This window comes from Schistocerca serialis, chromosome 6, assembly GCF_023864345.2.
Source record: "Schistocerca serialis cubense isolate TAMUIC-IGC-003099 chromosome 6, iqSchSeri2.2, whole genome shotgun sequence".
Lineage (NCBI taxonomy): Eukaryota > Metazoa > Arthropoda > Insecta > Orthoptera > Acrididae > Schistocerca > Schistocerca serialis.
The window spans coordinates 25,458,102-25,478,459 of NC_064643.1; the positions used below are offsets into that span (position 1 = coordinate 25,458,102).

Consider the following 20,358-nt stretch of genomic DNA (forward strand, 5'->3'; position numbering starts at 1 on the left):
GAGAAAAACAAAATTGAATCAATACACCCCACTGACAAATATTCAAAAAACCATACAATACTATTGAAAAGAATACACTGAAGTGGGGAGCAGTCATTCACCTGGCAGAATACTTCGAAATGAGTTCAATAACACAGCTGTGTGTCCCAGAAAACAGCAAGACGTTAAATACACTTCATATGAGGAACAACATTAACATTACGCCACTCCTGTTGGAACTGCAGTGTCCCAAAGAAACAGTCGCTTATTCTGAAAGAACATTTTTTTTAAATATGTTAAAATTAGAGCATTAAGGAATTCAAAAAGATGTCCAATCGAAACCCCCCCCCCTTTCCAGTTGAGGCACAAATCTTTCCCCTTTCTAGGTCGAGGCTGAGCCAGAAACACAGAATGCCCCAAGAACACAGTTTTGCTGTGAAATCTTACAGGACGCCCGGAAGCAGTAGCAGGCAAGGGGTCGGCACCCACAAGTAACACAGGCTAAGAGTCAGGCCGGGAGCACATCCTACGAGAACTCGTCCACACTACGCTCACCACAAACTGCAGACATTCCGGCCGAACATAATCTTGCGGTGGCTGCCAGAAGGACGAAGCGACCGACGGGCCCACGCCGTGCTTCTCACACGGGCACCTCAGTTTGTACAAACACCTCGGCCGACACCCACTCCGGACTCCCCTCCCACCGCCAGGCTTGTCACAGTTTATACGAAATGCCTTCCAGGCAACCAGTAACTGCGCAAGGAGTTTCACGATTAGCAAACAGCTCCAGCGTAACAAGCATCACACGAGTAGTTACGCCCGAGCCGCCACTCCGCCAGTCACTCCGGTCGCCCCAAACCGACTGCCTCTCGCCGCCCCGCGCGCCCCAGCCGAAAACGCTAAGATGCTCATGCCCGGGGACGCGCCAAAGATAACAAGCCGATCGCTGATGATCGACCAGCGATCTAGCTCAGGGAGGTATAGGACAACCTTTGCAGGGAGCCCATTCCGGAGGAGGATGGCTACGCCAGTGGCAGTGTCGAAGGTGTAGCTGATGGGCACTGGGAAATCGGGACGAATACCTTCTGTAGGAGTGCAGTGTCGACAGCCGCAGAGTAGACGGGGCCAGTTTGTGGGGGGCTCAGATGTTGGCAAGACACGACATTGCTGATTACAGTGTCATTCAGTCGATGCAGGTGTGGATGCCCCGGCTACTGGCAGGGCGCTCCCGCTCGGACATGCCAGGTCGTATACTGTCGGGGTGGGGAAAGTGGGTGCTGCGACAAAGACTGCAGTCCTCTCGCACCGGCAACACTGGGTCACGTGTTCTGGACTGAGAGAGGATCCGACACAGGAGCGCCGCCACGTGTCACGTGACACAATACGGAAGGTCGTCATCCCACGAGGCCATCTCAAGGAAGGCGTCTACGGACGGTTTCGTCAGCATTTCTTGTGCTTCCTGGGTGATCACTGTTTCCTCATGTGTTGTTCCGAATCTGAATGTGGTCGGCTATCATCCGATACCGTATCCGACTACAGAAAGGCAGAAGATGTCCGCGGTTCGAGCCAGCACCGACTCAGAGGAAGGCCTCGGCGCTTGTTGGTGACGTCACGTCAGCTAGGCACGGCGAACGCCAGGTCTGTTGCAGGCATACTCATAATGGTGGTGTCTCCCTCTCTGACACAGGAAAATGTGAAACTATTGGCGGTAGTTGACCGACACACATTGTTCTGAGAGATCTCTGCAATCAATTAATTGAGGAATTCATTACACTTCTTAACAAATAGTGTACTCCTGAACTTAAGGATTGACATACAAAAACAACTTCATGGTCCAGCAGCAACAGAATTCGTGCTTCTTTACCTTATTTGTAAGTCTGAGGAAGTTACCTTTTTACTGGGTTGCTTTTACAAGAAACTGTGAACATATTGGTGTTCTTCTTTAGGTATCTCGGTTGACTATTGGGTGAGGACCACTGAATGTTAATGAAAAATATCTCGCGAGTGTAAACGTTGGGGGAGGGGGTGGGGGACAGAAGAAGAGGCAAAAGACAAATACTTGTTTTATCAAATAAAATTTTTTATCTTATAATGTTTCTCCTTTCAGTTGCAAGAGGGGAATATTTATCTTTTCTAATGTGCATGTTTAAAAAAGTTTAAGCTCAGCAGTATTTTCGATGTATGAAGCTATTTTGTTTCCTGTTTAGAATTCCTTTCGTTGAAAACCACTGTAATATAATGACTGGAAATGTGAACTAATTCACATGTGTCAATGTCCAACTGTTGCCAGTGACGATGTCAAACGAAAATAAAGAAATAAAATAAATGGTTCAAATGGCTCTGAGCACTATGCGACTTAACTGCTGAGATCATCAGTCGCCTAGAACTTAGAACTACTTAAACCTAACTAACCTAAGCACATCACACACACCCATGCCCGAGGCAGGATTCGAACCTGCGACCGTAGCGGTCGCTCGGTTCCAGACTGTAGCGCCCAGAACCGCACGGCCACTCCGGCCGGTAAGGAATAAAAGAAACGAGATAATTTTAAGGGGGTTGGGGTAAGTATCGATAGCAAAATGGATCAAGTAAATTTAGTCACTTGAATGTAAAGTTTCCGAAGCTTGTAATGGGGCAAAGCATCTTCTCATATTGATCTACGTTTGTTTCGACAGGATTCAGTAATACGGAGCTATGATCTTGATTTGTAGCTTTACGATAGTAAGAAAATCTTTCATCTAAATAAAACTGCAGAATGCAACACAATACCAAACATTTTGTCCAAAAATAAGAGATTTATAGTGATAAGCACGGCCAGGCGTTTCTGCCTGCAACAGACGTGGCGTTCGCCGTGCCTAGCTGACGTGACGTCACCAACAAGCGCCGAGGCCTTCCTTTGAGTCAGTGTTGTTCGAACACGCTCGTTCGTCCATCACGTTCCTGAGTTTGGACAGTCCCGGCGATGCCAGGCTGGTCTCGTCGGCGTGTTGTGTTGTGGTGGGTGGCGTCGGCGAGGCCTCGGGCGTATCCTGGAGTGGCGTGTCACGGCTCTGTGCTGCTGTCGCACGGGTGACGGTCACTTCACCCAGCCATGTCCGTGTCAGACGTCGGCAAAAACATTCCCACCTGGCGCGCACACCGCCAATCCTCAAGTACGATGGAACGTGTTTCGTCACCTCAGTTACGATCTCCTGGACGCCATTTAACACGGGGTAGGTCGTATACACTACTGGCCATTAAAACTGCTACACCAAGAAGAAGTGCAGATAACAAACGGGTATTCACTGGACAAATGTATTATACTACAACTGAAATGTGATTACATTTTCACGCAATTTGAATGCATAGATCCTGAAAATTTCAGTACCCAGAACAACCACCTCCGGCAGTAATAACGGCCTTGATACGCCTTGGCATCGAGTCAAACAGAGCTTGGATGGCGTGTACAGGTACAGCTGCCCATGCAGCTTCAACACAATACCACAGTTCATCAAGAGTAGTGACTGACGTATTGTGACGAGCCAGTTGCTAGGCCACCATTGACCAGACGTATTCAATTGGTGAGAGATCTAGAGAATGTGCTGACCAGGGCAGCAGCCGAACATTTTCTGTATCCTGAAAGGCCAGTACAGGACCTGGAACATGCGGTCGTGCATTATCCTGCAGAAATGTAGGGTTTCGCAGGGATCGAATGAAGGGTAGAGTCACGGGTCGTAACACATCTGAAATGTAACGTCCACTGTTCATAGTGCAGTCAGTGCGAACAAGAGGTGATCGAGACGTGTAGCCAATGGCACCCCATACCATCACGCCGGGTGATACGCCAAGATGGCGATGACGAATATACACTTCCAATGTGCGTTCACCGCATTGTCGCCAAACACGGATGAGACCGTCATGATGCTGTACACAGAACTTTTTTGGATGAATCCAAAATGACGTTTTGCCATTCGTGCACCCAGGTTCGTCGTTGAGTACACCATCGCAGGCGCTCCTGTCTGTGATGCAGCGTCAAGGGTAACCGCAGCCATGGTCTCCGAGCTGATAGTCCGTGATACGTCGTCGAACTGTTCGTGCAGATGGTTGTTGTCTTGCAAATGTCCCCATCTGCTGACTCAGGGATCGAGACGTGGCTGCACGATCCGTTACAGCCATGGGGATAAGATGCCTGTCATCTCGACTGCTACTGATACGAGGCCGTTGGGATCCAGCACGGCGTTCCGTATTACCCTCCTTAACCCACCGATTCGATATTCTGCTAACAGTCATTGTACCTCGACCAACGCGAGCAGCAGTGTCTCGATACGATAAACCGCAATCGCGATAGGCTACAATCTGACCTTTATCAAAGTTGGAAAGGTAAGGGTATGCATTTCTCCTCCTTACACGAGACATCACAACAACGTTTCACCAGGAAACGCTGGTCAACTGCTGTTTGTGTATGAATTGGAAACTTTCCCTATGTCAACACGTTTTGGGCACTGTTATATCAATAGCATTTTGTTTCTACAGATTTGTAACGCAAATTCTTGACCTGTGAAATATTTTTATGTGAGACTGTCACTGTAGCGGAAACTGTTGTCGTAAATATTTCCGTAAGAAAATTAAGTGACCACCTGCACGTAATGCGTCGTGGGCACCCAGCTGTGTCAGACGCCTGGAGAAAAAGCCATTAGCGCGTGCCTTTCAGAGCACAGGAAGAAAAAAAAAAAAAAAAAAAAGAAAAAAAAAAAAAAAAGGGGGAGGCCATTATCCTGGCCATTGTCATTCCTTTAGAGAAAGCATCGCAAATCCGACACGCTAATTACTTGGAAACATATCGTACTTTCTGATATTTACTGAAATGCCTAATGAAATGACAAGAAATAGTTTGTCTACACACCTGACTATGACTACTGTCTTTCTAGATGAGAGATTTTTTTACTACTTATGAAATGCCACATGACTATTGAACGATGTTCTTACGCTTTGCTTTGTACATAGTTGCTTATTTCATTTGATATCTAGTTTGTAGCTGCACTGCAGCATTGGTTAAAATAAAATTTTATAAATGTACTAATATAAATATTTTCTGTCTACAGATCGAGTATATAATAATTTTTTTTCAAAAAATGAGGGAGCACAAAGCGACATTTACCTTCACAGGAACTGCATTCATAATTTTCTTTTCAAGTACTTGGTAATTTCTTTTGTAGAATAAATTGTGATGCATCACTCTAGTGTTAAGATGTGACATAGGTATTAGACATGGCCATTTTTAGTGTAATATTTTTTTCTGCTTGAGCTATGTCATGTTTTGATATAAGTTATTACATTTGCTGCTGCTAGCTTTGCCAATCTGTATTTTTTGTCATTGCTGCTTGTGTTAATTGTTTTGTGCTGCTGCATTGCCTCGTCCCTTAGTTTAGCATCTGAGCTCAGTAGATTTAAGTTAGCTTAAGATGGGGTAGGCTATATGAGAGAACGAGTTGTGATGAATTATAAGAAATGCATTGAGAAGCTATCAGAAAATGGCCTGGCAAAATAAAAAGGATACTGTACAGTGGAGAAAAACTATTATCGACAGAGGATGTGAACAAAATACAGAAGGCAGGCTTAGATAGGACTTTTGGGAATAATGATGAATGAAGGGAGATCTCCAAGAAGTAAAGAAAGTTTTGTTTGCAAAATACTGCAGTACAACAAACCCTGTCCTTTCCTTTTGTGTTATCCCACTATATGTTTGTGTACCCTTGTGTATTTGTTTTCTTCCTGTCTCTGTGCAGTTTCATAGAATTTTTTCTTCTTTTAATATTAAGCTACATTCACTATGATGAGGAATACTGTTATCCTCAAATATAATTTGCATTAATAATATGTTATCTACCTTGTAAATATGCTTAGACATTATTTATTCTGGTTTGTTGCTCACATGTGAAGGTGATGTTTCAAAAGTTCTTGTGATCTTTATGTATTTACTTATGTCATAATTCCTGTAACACTGATGTATATGTCTATTTCTATTCTTTTGTAAAGCCTGTACTACAAATGTTATCTGTATTATTATGTTCTTTAATGATGTATTTTGTACCTTTGTAATTGTATTTTCATGTTGTAAATTTATAAAATTGTAATTGTCACCAGTTCATCTTATTATTAACTTGTAAGTTACATTTCACTGCACACGTTTCTGTTGGTCATAGTATATGGACAATATGTGAGAAGTAGGGACTGTTAGTGTTTGCACGTGTGTTAATAATTCAGCAAGGGACTGGATAACAGCATTGCTGGTTCTAAGGACAATTCCAAAAACTTTGTGAGTGCACAAGTGGTGGTTTATGGACTTGCTATATTCTCCGCAAGACTCTTTGATGGTGAATGTGCACCTGCACAATCGCAACAGATGGCTGCTGGCCATCTCTACAAGGACTACAGTGGGTCTGCATCTTTGATGGCCCACCATTACCATTATCTCTACAAGGACTACAGTGGGTCTGCACCTCTGGTGGCCCACCAATACCGTAATCTCTACCAGGACTACAGTGGGTCTGCTCTGTGATGACCTACCTACCAATATTCTTCCAAACTTCGAATGACTCTGCTGTGGGTTTGCTCTGCTGACTCTTGACATGCATACAGGTAATGGGCCACAACACTGTCTTTCCGTTGGAAGGACAACACTACTTCTTCAAGACTGCATGGAAATCCACTACTTCTGTGTGCAATTTCTTTTACTAATGAGACTTTGTGAAAAAAAACCTGTAATTACTGTTATGATGAATGATCAGGACTATCTTTATGGACTGTGAGAAAATTTTAGCTTTTGACCAACATTGTATCAATAAGTGTGTGCATTTGATTTCTTTGTTATTGTAATTATGAAAAATTTTATCAAATCATTATTGGCCACTGCCCAAAAAAAATTTGTAAAATTTTTGTGGGGAGCATGGGGGCTATGTAAGAAAGCTGTTTAGGATTTCTTATTGGTAACGCCACCTCTGTATGAAAATCACTGGCTGTGCTGTGTGCAGTCTGTGGCTGCTTTGCATTGTTGTAATACTCGCCATTGTAGTGTTAGGCAGCTGGCTGTGAACAGCGCGTAGCGTTGCGCAGTTGGAGGTGAGCCGCCAGCAGTGGTGGATGTGGGGAGAGAGATGGCGGAGATTTGTAATTTGTCATGAACTGCTATATTTATACATGATGATATCAAGGTAAATACATTGTTTGTTCTCTATTAATATCTTTCATTTGCTAACTATCCCTATCAGTAGTTAGTGCCTTCCATAGTTTGAATCTTTTATTTAGCTGGCAGTAGTGGCGCTCGCTGTATTGCAGTAGCTTGAGCAGCGAAGATTTTTGAGGTAAGTGATTTGTGAAACGTATAGTTTAATGTTAGTCAGGGCCATTCTTTTGTAGGGAATTTTGAAAGTCAGATTGCGTTGCGCTAACAAAATATTGTGTGTCAGTTTAAGCACAGTCATGTATAAATTGTTCAAAGGGGACGTTTCAAGGCGCTTTATGTTGAACTTGTCCAATGACGTGACGCTGGAGCAAAATTTAAACACACTGATGGAGACGTAGCTGCGGTGAGTGTGGAACATGAGGCTACAGTGTTTGAGCTGCCATTCAGAGTACCTCACGAAGTGGTCCTGCCGCAACGTATTGGGTCATCTCGCGGAGAAGTGGCAAACATACACTACAGGCCATTAAAATTGCTACACTACAAAGATGACGTGCTACAGACGCGAAGTTTAACCGACAGGAAGAAGATGCTTCGATATGCAAATGATTAGCTTTTCACAGCATTTACGAATATACACACACATTTCATAACTCTTAAAGTACGTTTCTTGGTTTCCAACATCCTTTTCATAAATCAGAGTCCTTAAACACTACTCATTATTCCTTACCTCATTATACATATACATATTCGTCGACACTTCTTCAATATTTCATCATGAGAAATACGTAGCATAATAAACATTCCTCAACAACATAATACACATCGTCATCGTAATAATAACATCATAACACTTCAGTCAAATTTCAAAATCGTCGTAACTTCCTCCAATAATTTCTAAGCCTAAAAAAATTCTCTGCTCATTTCAAAAGTGTCAGCTGCCTCAAACGTACTTTAAAAATCATGATCTCATACCAAATACATCATTCAAATCTCTCATAGTATCACAATGATTCCGAAAAAATATGAACAGTTTACAAAGTACAGACAAAATACAGTTTCATAAGTGTGAAGTTATCCAACTGTGTAATTACGTAAACATCTGTCACTGATATAGTAAAAAAAGTTTCTTTCTCTGTTAAATGATCAGATAGCTGTGTAATTTGAGTGTTAGAAAAATATGGTACCGATGTGTAAAGTTGTATAAGCAAATACCATATTAGCTAGGGCTCCTTGTGCTTGCCAAACACATGGTACACAAAGTAAGCGTGTACCCCCCTGAGGATAAATGTAATTATACTCCCAGGTGTTACATTTCATTCCATTGCGGTAATTTGTATCACGGAAAACTTTCTTTGTAATTAAAAAAATCTTTAAAAATAAGTGTTTTAAGTATAAGATTAATCACTCAAATGCGTGTACTGTAGCGCTAAACTGTGCATCTTGTCGCAGCATAATCTCTGTGGAAGTGTCGTAGTTATCGTCCTCCGAAAGCTAAGTTCTGCAGAAGTCAATGTACTTACCACATGATAAACAAAAGTGAAATGCTTTGCGTATAGATGTCGTAGTTATTATGCTTATTGGCGTGATGAAGAAAGTACTGTACAATAACGTAATGTTGTGCCACGAAAAAGGCTGTCTCATTGTTGCTATACCACAAAAGTTACTACTAAAACATGTTTTTCTTCCTAGAAGAATTCAGAAAACTGTGCAGATATAAAACAGATACACTGCAAAAGCAACATTGTAAATTGTCACTCATTAGTAGCGTCGTGATAACATCGTGTAGCTGTCACATAAACTAACCACTGTGTCCTCTGGTATCTCACAGAAAGTACTTTAAACCCAGAATGTATTTTCAAATAAACCAAAATATTGCATTAAAATCTCATTAGCAGTACTGGTAAATGTTCTAAGTATGTGAGCCTTATAGTCGTTACGTAATCGTGCAACAAACAAGCAAGAATGTACACACACAATAACACTGTGACGTCTGTTCACTATAACAATGCATTCGTCGTTTCTGTTTAAATAAGTTCTCTTGGTTCTTGATTGGATATTTAGCTTCAAACATTGTTGTATGTTAACAGATTCTAAGTCTGACAAAGCATATTTGTAAAGCAGATTATCTTTCAATAATCGGTTTTACATGTGAAATGTGGTACAATCTTTTACTCTTCAAAGTACTCAGAATTTCAGCTTGAACGCAATTATCATGCAGTATACGTCGGTAAAGAATACTGGAATTTTTCACAGGGTTAGCGTCAATGTTATTTTTCTCTGAGCCAGCCGGCGCACGTGGGTGCCTGCGGCGCGAGTCATTGTCTGTCTCTTTGTTGCCGTGCGTTGTTATTGGGATTAGGAGACCTAACTTCTACAAATTCACCGTGACGAGAGGGCCCTGCTCTGTTTGAATCCCGCCAGTTCTGATGCAATTCAGGTCTGTCGTTACGATCATATCGTCTGTCGTCATGTCGGTAGATGCCATAGTTTCTTTCTTGTCAGTCACATGGTGGAGAATTTCTCCTTGAATCGTAACTGCGCGCTGATCCGTTGCGTCTAAAGTTATTCTGTCTCCCTTGATAGTATTTATTTTGGTTCCCATATTGTCTGTTTCTCTTATTGTCTCTGTGATAGTCATTACCACGGAGAGGTGATCTTTCCCTGTAGTTATTACTACTCTGCCAACGGTTGTCATACGGGTGGTGTCTGTTTTGGTCATGATTTGTGTTGTGATAATAGCCTTGTCGCGTCCAGTTATCATTTCTGTCGTCACGGAATTGTGACAGATGTGACCTGTAGTGATTGTTTTCCTGTTTTCGCATCCCGCGACGGTATGTGTGAATTTCCAGTTCTTGTAACAGTCCCTGAAATGCTTCAATGTCGTCTTTGCAACGTCCTGCTAAAATAATATGTCGTAAATGTTCAGGCAATTTGAGTAAGCAAACGCGGATGAGTTCTGAGGGGCTGTATGGGTTTGAAAGATATTGATTCTTATGCAACATGTCTTCAAAATATTTCATAAGACTGGAAAATTCAGATTGTTCGAAACGTTTCATCATTATGATGCTATGTTTTACACGGTCTTGTGTGGCTTGAGACCAATATGCTGAGAGGAAGGCATGGTAAAACTCTCCTTCACTGTGGCAATCGTGAATTACCGATCGCATTCTTACAGCTGGTTCATTCTCCAAGTAGCCACACATAAATTCTAATCTGTGTTCTAACGACCAGTTGGGAGGAAAACAATGCGAGAATTGATGGAGCCATGCTTGTGGATGAATGTCGTTGCCAGAATTCTTAAATGTTTTGAATTTACGTGTAGTAATGAACAGCTTATAGTCAAAATCATCATGTCGGCGAGTCGCATATCGGTCATTGTTAGGTCGTGTCGGCCGTTCCATCTCAAAATTCGGTGCACATTGCCAATTTCTTTCATAACTTCCGAAATGCCCTGTGTTATTATTTTGTGGCTGTTCCGTATTTCTGTGTCCCTCTTCCCGTATTGGGGCGTGAGTATCCTCTGAAGTACGTAATTCTTGTATTAACTGTGTCAGCTGATCTTGTACTTCCCGGATTTCTCTTTAGTGTTGCGTATTAATCTGATTCTGATTTTGTTTGAATTTCCTAATTTGTTCGCACTCTTCAGTGTCAGTGAAGGCTACAGGTGTTGTGTCATTCAGATCATCATCTACCTTTGTAGATAAGTTAGTGAACTGATCTGAAAGTTCGGCTACTTTATCCGATAGTGTACTTATTTCCTCAGTGTGTTTTTCTGAACCAAGTTTCAGAGTATCTACTGTGTCCTTTAAGTTTTCCTGAGTTATTGCAAGTTGCTTAACCGAATCGGTAGATGCAACTGAGTCAATTTTAGCCCACAAGGTCTCATGATTTTCATGAACAATGGCTTGCAGTTCTTTTATGGCTGCTTCGTGATTCTGTAATGCATTTTCATGCCGCGAAAAAATAGGTTGAAAATGCTCGCAAATTTGTGTTTTTACGTCATTACAGACTTCTTGACATTTCGATTCAATGTTATGTAACTCAGTAGTTAAATCTTCACGTGTTTGTTCAAGCGTGGTGTGAAGATTTTGTTCCATTGCGTCTAACTGTTGCTGTGTTTGTCTCTGGTGTTGTTCCATTGTGTCTAACTTTTTAAGATTTTGTTCCACTGTGTCTAACTTTTTAAGATTTTGTCCCATTTGTCTCTGATTTTGTTCCATTTGTTGCATTAATTGCAATAATAATGTATTAGTGTCTGGAATCTGTTTCTCTACGCTTTTCGGCAGTGCATTTGCACCGGCAACATTCACATTTTGACAAGCACAAAATGTGTCTTGACTTATTTGAGAAAACGGTGATGACCCAAAACCTGAATCTACAGTATTTGCGATATTGTGTTCTGTCATTCCCGATTCCTGAGGCGAGCTGTTGCCAACCAATCGATCGATAACGCTTCCCTGTTCACTACCTGTTTCACTGTCTACACCATTGTTTGCCGCCCGCTCCATTTCCCTATGCGCAATTACCAAATTACTACTTTGAACTTTAGTTAATTCATTACTCTGCGGCGCTAACACACTGCCTTCGTCTTCACTGTCATTTCTCAGTTTACTTTGGAGCCTAGTATTACGTTTTTCACACGCCATAATTGTCACAATATTTCACACGATAACACAGAAAAGCACAATTTGAAGAGCAAAATAAAATAACATAGCAATGGAAATAATGTCTACTTAATTGCCAGCGCAGCTTCGAAATACTTGGTGCAAATCTACATGCATGCCACAACTGTTTTACTGTACAACAATGAAAGGCTACAACTACAAAGGAGATTCTCTCTACAATTACGCGCTAGCAATAAACAAAATCTACACTAATTACACAAACTACAAGAAAAATCAGAAGATTCCAGTGAGGTATCCTGGCAGGGTCGCCATATGAAACGTCCCCTTTGAACAATTTATACATGACTGTGCTTAAACTGACACACAATATTTTGTTAGCGCAACGCAATCTGACTTTCAAAATTCCCTACAAAAGAATGAATGGCCCTGACTAACATTAAACTATACGTTTCACAAATCACTTACCTCAAAAATCTTCGCTGCTCAAGCTACTGCAATACAGCGAGCGCCACTACTGCCAGCTAAATAAAAGATTCAAACTATGGAAGGCACTAACTACTGATAGGGATAGTTAGCAAATGAAAGATATTAATAGAGAACAAACAATGTATTTACCTTGATATCATCATGTATAAATATAGCAGTTCATGACAAATTACAAATCTCCGCCATCTCTCTCCCCACATCCACCACTGCTGGCGGCTCACCTCCAACTGCGCAACGCTACGCGCTGTTCACAGCCAGCTGCCTAACACTACAATGGCGAGTATTACAACAATGCAAAGCAGCCACAGACTGCACACAGCACAGCCAGTGATTTTCATACAGAGGTGGCGTTACCAATAAGAAATCCTAAACAGCTTTCTTACAGCCTAAGTCGACGTCTTGACGTGTACAGCACTTCCCGCGATGGAAAAGTTTATTACAGTCACGTCCAGGGGGATCAAACGCAGATCCTCTCGTATGAACTGTTCAGGTTCAGAGGCTCTCGGTCGTGGATGTTCCGCCTCGATCGTTACCCGTCGATAAGAGTGCGGCATGAGGTACGCTGGTTATTAGGGGACTACACATACACAAACAGGCCTACCGCGACGCGGAAGTGAACAGCTCCTAGAGGGCAGCGGTGGCCGGCGCGTGGAGGTAGCTCCGCACGCTGCCGCGGCTTACAAGGGGGGCCGCGACCTTTGGACTCCGGAGTTACTGCAAACTTCGTACAATGTACTCCATGAGGACAACAAAATGTGTAAGCAGTAGCGCGCACTTCTCAAGCGTTACTCAGAAAAATCGCAAGACAATTTCGGTCATCGAATATATATCTGTGCATGGCCATTTTAACCATGAAGCGGCTGCAGCCGAGTGGTGACGGCACGGTAGCTCAGCGTGTTCGGTCAGAGCGTTAGCTACCATTTATAATAAAATAGATGAGCGAACAAACTGAACCGGTGTCATCGGACGTCCGTCCTGAACAAATTCAGCGAACAATAGAGAACAATTTTTTTTTATATGTATTTGGCTTTCAAGCCGCTGGATCGCTGGATCGAGTTCAGTTCGTCAGCTTTGTTTTTTTTTTTTAATTTTCAATACAGTCATTTTCTTTACTATTTATATTACAATTGATATAATGGGAAAAATACGTGTAATCGGATGTACTTTTTAAATTTAAAGTGTTATTTGGCAGTCTACTAATTTTTATTGTTGTATACATAGTTCCGTGTAGTCGGCGCGTACACAACTTTCCCACCAGAGCGCGCCCCGCTAAGCACAACAGCGCAGGCGCAGTGCTCGTCCATCTCCGCACTACGAGATGGCGCTGCCTTAGAGACGGACCAAATTCTGTTTCCGCCAATCCGCGTATTAATATGTAATGCAGCCAATGAGATTTCTGCTAATGTAGGACCTTTTCTCCTCACGGATCACACTTGCGCAGTGATTACCTGAACGCATGAGGTATTATAACGGGTGTACAGACCTCCAATTAGTCAGTCTGCATTTATCTGCACCTGTCTGTACCAGTCTACATTAGTCTATACCAGTCTATAGTCAAGTTTCAGTCTGCGCCTAATAAGATTACCATATTCCTGTACATAGTCAATAATATAAATGTATAGACACTTTGTCAAGTATCAGAGATATGTGAGAATAAGATTAACGTACCCAGGCAAAAGGAACTTCAGATTGTCAATTGTAAATAGCATCAAGAATCAAGTTACATAATGTTTATGTTTGTTCTTATTTTAATAAATGTGTGTGAAAATTAATCAAGTTCTGTTTAAAGTTGGTCACCGTCAATCTGCTACTCTAAGCGTGCAAGTGGCATTTCTATCGTCTCACCTAACATCAGAAGATAAACACGCCACGATAAGACCACGAGACATATTGCTGACACTCGCCTACTTCGTTAGAGTGACAAGTCAAATAATCTGATGGTGTGTGTACCGAAGGTCTTACAGTACACACACCAAATTTATTATCATAAATAATATAATATTCATAACTATCGACTAGTAAACGACCAAATGCATAAAGTGATACTGAAAATGTATGCTTGTCTGTGTCTTCAAAACTGTTCGTATTTAATCGAAGGAGAACGAGAACTTGCTTCTCGATAATGCCTAACGCAGTATTACCTTAAAAATCGGTGCTGATAATTGGTTATGCAGTGTTTGCTTCCGAACTATCGTCCGAAAGAGAGGTTTTTGAAAATGTTAATGAGGTTTGTTTTTCCACAGAAAACGTCAAAAGACCTTGGGTATGCGAAAACATAGCATTTATTCAATGGAGCTGGTGCCGTTTAACTTTATGTTTTCCGTGTTTTTACGAAAAATACCATCCTGCAACTTGTAATGTCGAAAGTCGTCTGTGCCGGTCAAAACTTGGAGGTAACAAGTCGTTCCGGGATACTTCAAGGCATAAGGGATTTCTCAAATAACGGACAAGCATACATTGTCAGTACCACTTTATGCGTTTGGTCGTTTACTAGTCGATAGTTATGAATATTACATTATTTGTGATAATAAAAATTAGTAGACTGCCAAATAACATTGTAAATTTAATAAAATTTCATCCGATTACACGTACTTTCACCATTATATCAGTTGTAATATAAATAATAAAGAAAATGACAGTGTAGAAAAAAAAAGACTGACGAACGCAACTCGATCCAGCGACTTGAACGCCAAACGGTTTTTTTTTTTTTTTTTTAACATTTTGTTCGTTGAATTTGTTCATGGCGGATGCCCGATGACACCGGTTCAGGTTGTTCGATGATCCGTTCGCTCATTTTTTTTTTTTTGTGAAGGGTAACTAACGCTCTGACCGAACGCGTTTTTATTTATTTATTTTATTTTTTTTTTTAATCTCAATTTTTTTCGCTTTCGTTCGTTGCATCAGCTCGGGACGGACGTCGTAAGATAGCCGTTAAGTTCGTCGTTGATCGATTTACTCTGTTTTTTTATTACAGAAGGCTGCTAAACGCCCTGACCGAACACGCTGCGTTACCGTGCCGGCTTTACTCGGCTGCAGCCGCTTCATGGTTAAAATGGCCACGCACAGATATATATATTCGACGACCGAAATTATCTTGCGATTTTCTCAGTAACGCTTGAGAAGTACGCGCTACTGCTTACACATGTTGTTGTCCTCGTGGAGTACTACTACCAGTGTAGGAAGTCTGCAGTAAATCCGCGTTCCAAACGTCGTGGCCTCCCCTTGTTAGAGCCGACAGAGAACGGCTGATTGTACATACAGGGGAGAGGCAAAATAACGTGAACAGTGGTAGTAACGGGGTGGTTGTGTTTGACGGTCAACAACGCAGGCAAGGCACGCGTCGCGCTGGGCTGTGTATTCAGTTGGGACGAAGCGCCAGTGCAGGTTGTTTACGAGTAGTGCACACTTCGTATTTGCATTCAGAGGCCGAAGTCGACGTGCAATGCCACAGTTACAGAGAGGGCAGATTGTGGGGGCCCGATTAGCTTGGGCATCAGTAACTAAGACAGCCAACTTACTGAATGTTTCAGGAGCAACTTTTTCAACAGTCATGACAGCCCCCACAAAATATGGAAAGACATCATCGTGTAAACGTAATAGTAGGCGCAAATCAAAACCAAATGACAGAGATCGTCGTACGCTAACACGAATTGCGTCAAAACAATACAAAACTATGGGGGCTAAAGTGACATCAGAGCTCAATAGCCATCTTCGAGACTCCGTATCTATTGACAGTGTTCGCCGAGAACAAGCTGCTGTACCGAAACAACTGGTGACGACAACCGACGCAAAGCAGCGTAAAATGTGGTGTCAGGAGCATAAATCCTGGATGAATGATCAGTGGAAAAACATCGTATGGTCCGACGAGTCGAAGTTATCGTTATTTCCGACATCGGGCCCGGTTTACATCTAGAGAACGCCAAAAGAAGCCTAAAATCCTGATCGCCTGATTCCAACGTTTAAGCACGCAGGTGGAAGTGTGACGGTGTGGGCAGCCATATCGTGGTATTCTGCTGGTCCCATCATTATTCTCAAACGCCAACGATTATCTGAACATTTTAGGTGATCAGGCGCACCCCACGACTCAAATGTTGTTCCCCTACAATTATGTCACATTTCAGGACGATAACGCACCCATTCAGACAGCCGGGACAGCATGCGACTGAACGGCAGCGTCAACTCTGGCCAGCGCAGTCCCCGGACTCGAACATTATGGAACCCTTGTGGGCGGTATTGGAGCGCAGACTCCGGAGCAGATTTCCGCCTCCCTCCTCACTACAGGAGTTAGAAGAGGTTCTGTTCGAAGAGTGGCGAAACATTCCACTGGATACTATACAGTCATTATATGCCAGTACTCCAAGAAGAATCGCTGCTCTATTACGGGCGAATGGTGGTCCAACCCCCTAATTAATAAACCATTCCCAAGTAAGTACAGGTGTTCACATTGTTTTGTCTATGCCATGTACATTTGTGTTTTTATTATCGTGCTGGCGAAAAGCAGTTGGTTCTGAGAGCTTTTCCACCCGAGAGGAACTGATGCAATTTCAACCAAACTTCGTACACATATCCCTTACAGTGGAGGCAACGATCGCTATTGGGATAAGAACCACCTGCCTATCGTAGTTCCGGAGGTACGACATCATAAGCACCGAAATGCGTCAAAAGCTGCCGCATTGCACATGACGTTTAAATTTATTACTTCTTTATTGCTAACGGTATTCGCAATACATTTTGCAGACAATATCCACATATGTCGCTGAACGTACCTACAAAATTACGCCATTGAATGACATACAGATGAGGAACTAACGCCATAAACACTGAGATGAGTGAAAAACAGCCGCATCATGCGTGATATTTAAATTTATTACTTCTTTGTGTAAACTGAAGATGGAGGGGAGAGAGAGGGATGGAAAGAGGAGGAACTGTCCATATTAGTTACATTGGGACTTTGGTGCGGAATCAGCGGCGATGAGTCGAAATGTTCGACTACCGCGATTCGAACCCGTGACCCCCTGCAGCTGCGCCATCCGCACGCAGCTCGCTCCCCCCCCCCCCCCCCCTGTCCTCTCACGCACCTGTCCGCAGCCCCCCTCTCAAGGCGGGAAGTAGCTGCGCATCCGCACGCACACTTGTGGCTTCACTCATCATTCAGAACACTCAGTCATAACAATAACTAGCACTAATATAATATTACGTCTTTGCTGCTAAATCAGTTCATCATACTTCCTGGACATGTAACTAGAAATATTTCTTCTAATCAAGTTCTGAGTTAAATAAACCTTACAGAAGATTTGGATGTTGCATTATGCGTATTTCTTTGTACAAATATTTCATAACTTCAACGGTGTTTTCACGGATACATCGAAATGAATTTTTTTTTTCATTACACCACAAACAGAGTTCATTTTTTCTTTTCGTTCGTAATACGAAATTGGCAAAATTAATACGCATGTAATGGTGGATTTGTCTCTTAATGCATAATAATGCCTGATACTGTTGTAACAGGAGAATGTAAGCCACGTACAGAGAATCAAATCATGAAAAGAGAAGCTCTTTGGACGTCACTCGTTACAAAGGACAATTATTTTAAACACGATTGGCACAAGTTCGTAATGACATATTCACTTCACTGATCTTGTCTCAGTCGATGGCTCGCTGATGATTAAAATTGAACTCGCAACTGAAATTCTTGCCACAGGTTTGACAGCTAAACGCGAAACATCCCTGTCGCTTTAAGGCGCGTTTACGTTGAGCTCAGAACATGTTTTTGTTCGGAACATCGTGTGCAACTTGTTCCCTCAACATGTTGGCAACGTAGTTCGTTGTTCGCATTCCCGTTTACACTAGCCAGCAACATTTCTACGTATTCGCGTAGTCTGCTGCGGTGAACTGACAGGTTACTTTGTGTATTCACATCAAGAGATACTATATGTCAAGTGAAGAGGAAGAGTTAATGACATTTGGTGCTGCATTAATAATACTTAACGAAATAAACAGAAACGATGTAGTCGTCGTCGGTGGAACAAAACATACTATAGAAGACGTGGCGGGAATGACATGCTTTGTGAGCTGAATTTGAAGACGGTTCTGGCTTTCGCAACTTCAGTAGGATGTCGCCGCCAGATTTTGAAATGTTGTTGAATATTATAGAACCAGTTGTTTCAAAGAAAGTCCCAAATTTCAGAAAAGCAATCCCTGTGAACCAAAGACTTGTTGTTACTCTTCGTTTTCTGGCATCAGGAGACTCCTATCAAAGCCAGGCATATCTCATATCTCAAATAGTTCCAAATGGTTCCATATCATCCAGAAAACGTAAACATTTAAATCCAAACCACTTCGTTTCGTAAAGTGTGTCAGTACCACATCCACATTTTTTACTTTCCTCTACTTTTCGTTTTTCTCGTCGGTACTGAGACAAGAGAGATTTATTTTTTTGTCCACGTCACTGCTGCAGGTTCCAAGCGCCGCAGCAACCTTTTGTAAAGAATCATGTTTGATTTCAGTATTTTTGTAACCTGCGCAGCTCAGCTGCACTCCTCAGAGCGACAGCAGCTGGAAAATTTTGTCTCGTGACCACTCCATTTCAGATAAAAATGAAGGCACATAAAATAAACGCACCACTACCCTCCAGCAAAACAAACACCAAAACACTCACTCAGAGCAAACGAACACTAGCGCTGCGTAGCGGAATTTACTGGTAGCAGGCCACCAACAACGTTTGTTTGATCTCAACCGACACAGCCGGGGAACACTGATTTTATGTTGCGAACATGTTGCGAACATCGGTAGTCCATTACTAGCCACGAACAATGTTGGGAACGCGCCTTTAGACACTGCGCGATATCGGCGATATCGTCAAGTTTCTCTCGGTGAGCGCTCAAACGCGCCCCCCGCATATTTTCGTTGTGTTTGTATCCACCTCTACATTCTGTGCACTCAAACTGAAATGATTATTCTTGTCGAATAGACACCACCCCCCGAATGCAACATCGGAAAGCCAACGACACTTGTCTCTTCACCAACTGGAAACGCACGAAGACTAAATTTCCTGTTTGACGTGCATCTCCGGTGGAGCAATGGCGGGCAGAATTGCCGCGTCGCTCTCCCCGGGTAGCGTGCGTCACAGAACACCAAAAAATGAGCATTGCAAGACCCGTGCAAAGACCCCCGTACACGATCGCACAATTTGTCAAACTCCACTATGTTCGCCAAACATTTGAGCCTGTACGGTGCTATTTGACGTGTTTGTCGAGCATTTTCGTGTTTGACATGTTTCCGAGAAATTTTGACTGACGGAAAATTTGACAAGATGGCGGACGTTTTGTCGATGTTTCGCCGCATTTTTTTTAGTAGTGAACTGTTTTATTACAGTTTGTCGCACTGTGTCGTGAGTTTCCACAACTATGGAAACAAACAAAATAGCACTGACAATTACCAAAATAGTAGATGATATGTCTGCGTAAGCAGAAGAAAGTAACGATCAAAGTCCGAAAACAATTTACTGGACTGTTCAATTAACCAAAACAAATTCTCCAAGTATAACACCACACAAAACAGTGATCCGTCTTCGAATCACAACTACATACAAGAATAATATAGAAAACAAACTTACTAGTCTCCGCCAGAGACTTCTCCGACATACCGAGCCTAATCCAGAGATTAGCGAGAAGATCCAAGCCGGGCTGCCGGGGCGGCAGCTATCCACGTCTGCTGGCGGTCGATGACCTGCCGATGTGCGGCCGAGCGCCGGCCTTTATAGCGCTTCGGCGGATGTGTACCTCGGAACTATCTTCCATCAAGTTGTTTTAACGTGTGAGAAGAGTTCCGGGATCCTTATGTTTATGAGGGCCGGTAGTGGCCCCTGGTGGCCGCTGGTGTCTTTGCTGTGTTGTTGTTGTTGTTGTCGTTCTTGTGGCCGTTCATCAATATTGCCCGTCGGTTGTGTAGTGCTTCGGTGTGCCTGTGAAGCGGACAACCCGCGGCTGCAGGCTGTCAGTTTGGTTGCTGATACTCTAGACGCCGTGATGTCTGGTGGAGAAAGCCACAGCAGTAGAGGTATCACATCTTTCCCAGCCATATGCAGGAAGAGATTATGAGCAAAAT

General features: G+C 42.6%; 1 protein-coding gene across 1 annotated transcript in view; it reads right to left on the reverse strand.

Moving 5' to 3' along the window:
- The window catches only part of LOC126484078 (uncharacterized), a 183,239-nt gene extending 163,238 nt beyond the window's left edge, over window positions 1-20,001 (reverse strand). The window contains exon 1 of the mRNA XM_050107450.1: window positions 19,868-20,001. The gene's annotated coding sequence lies outside the window, so the exon portion shown is untranslated. The remainder of the gene's footprint in view (window positions 1-19,867) is intronic.
- Between the last annotated feature and the right edge of the window lie 357 nt (window positions 20,002-20,358).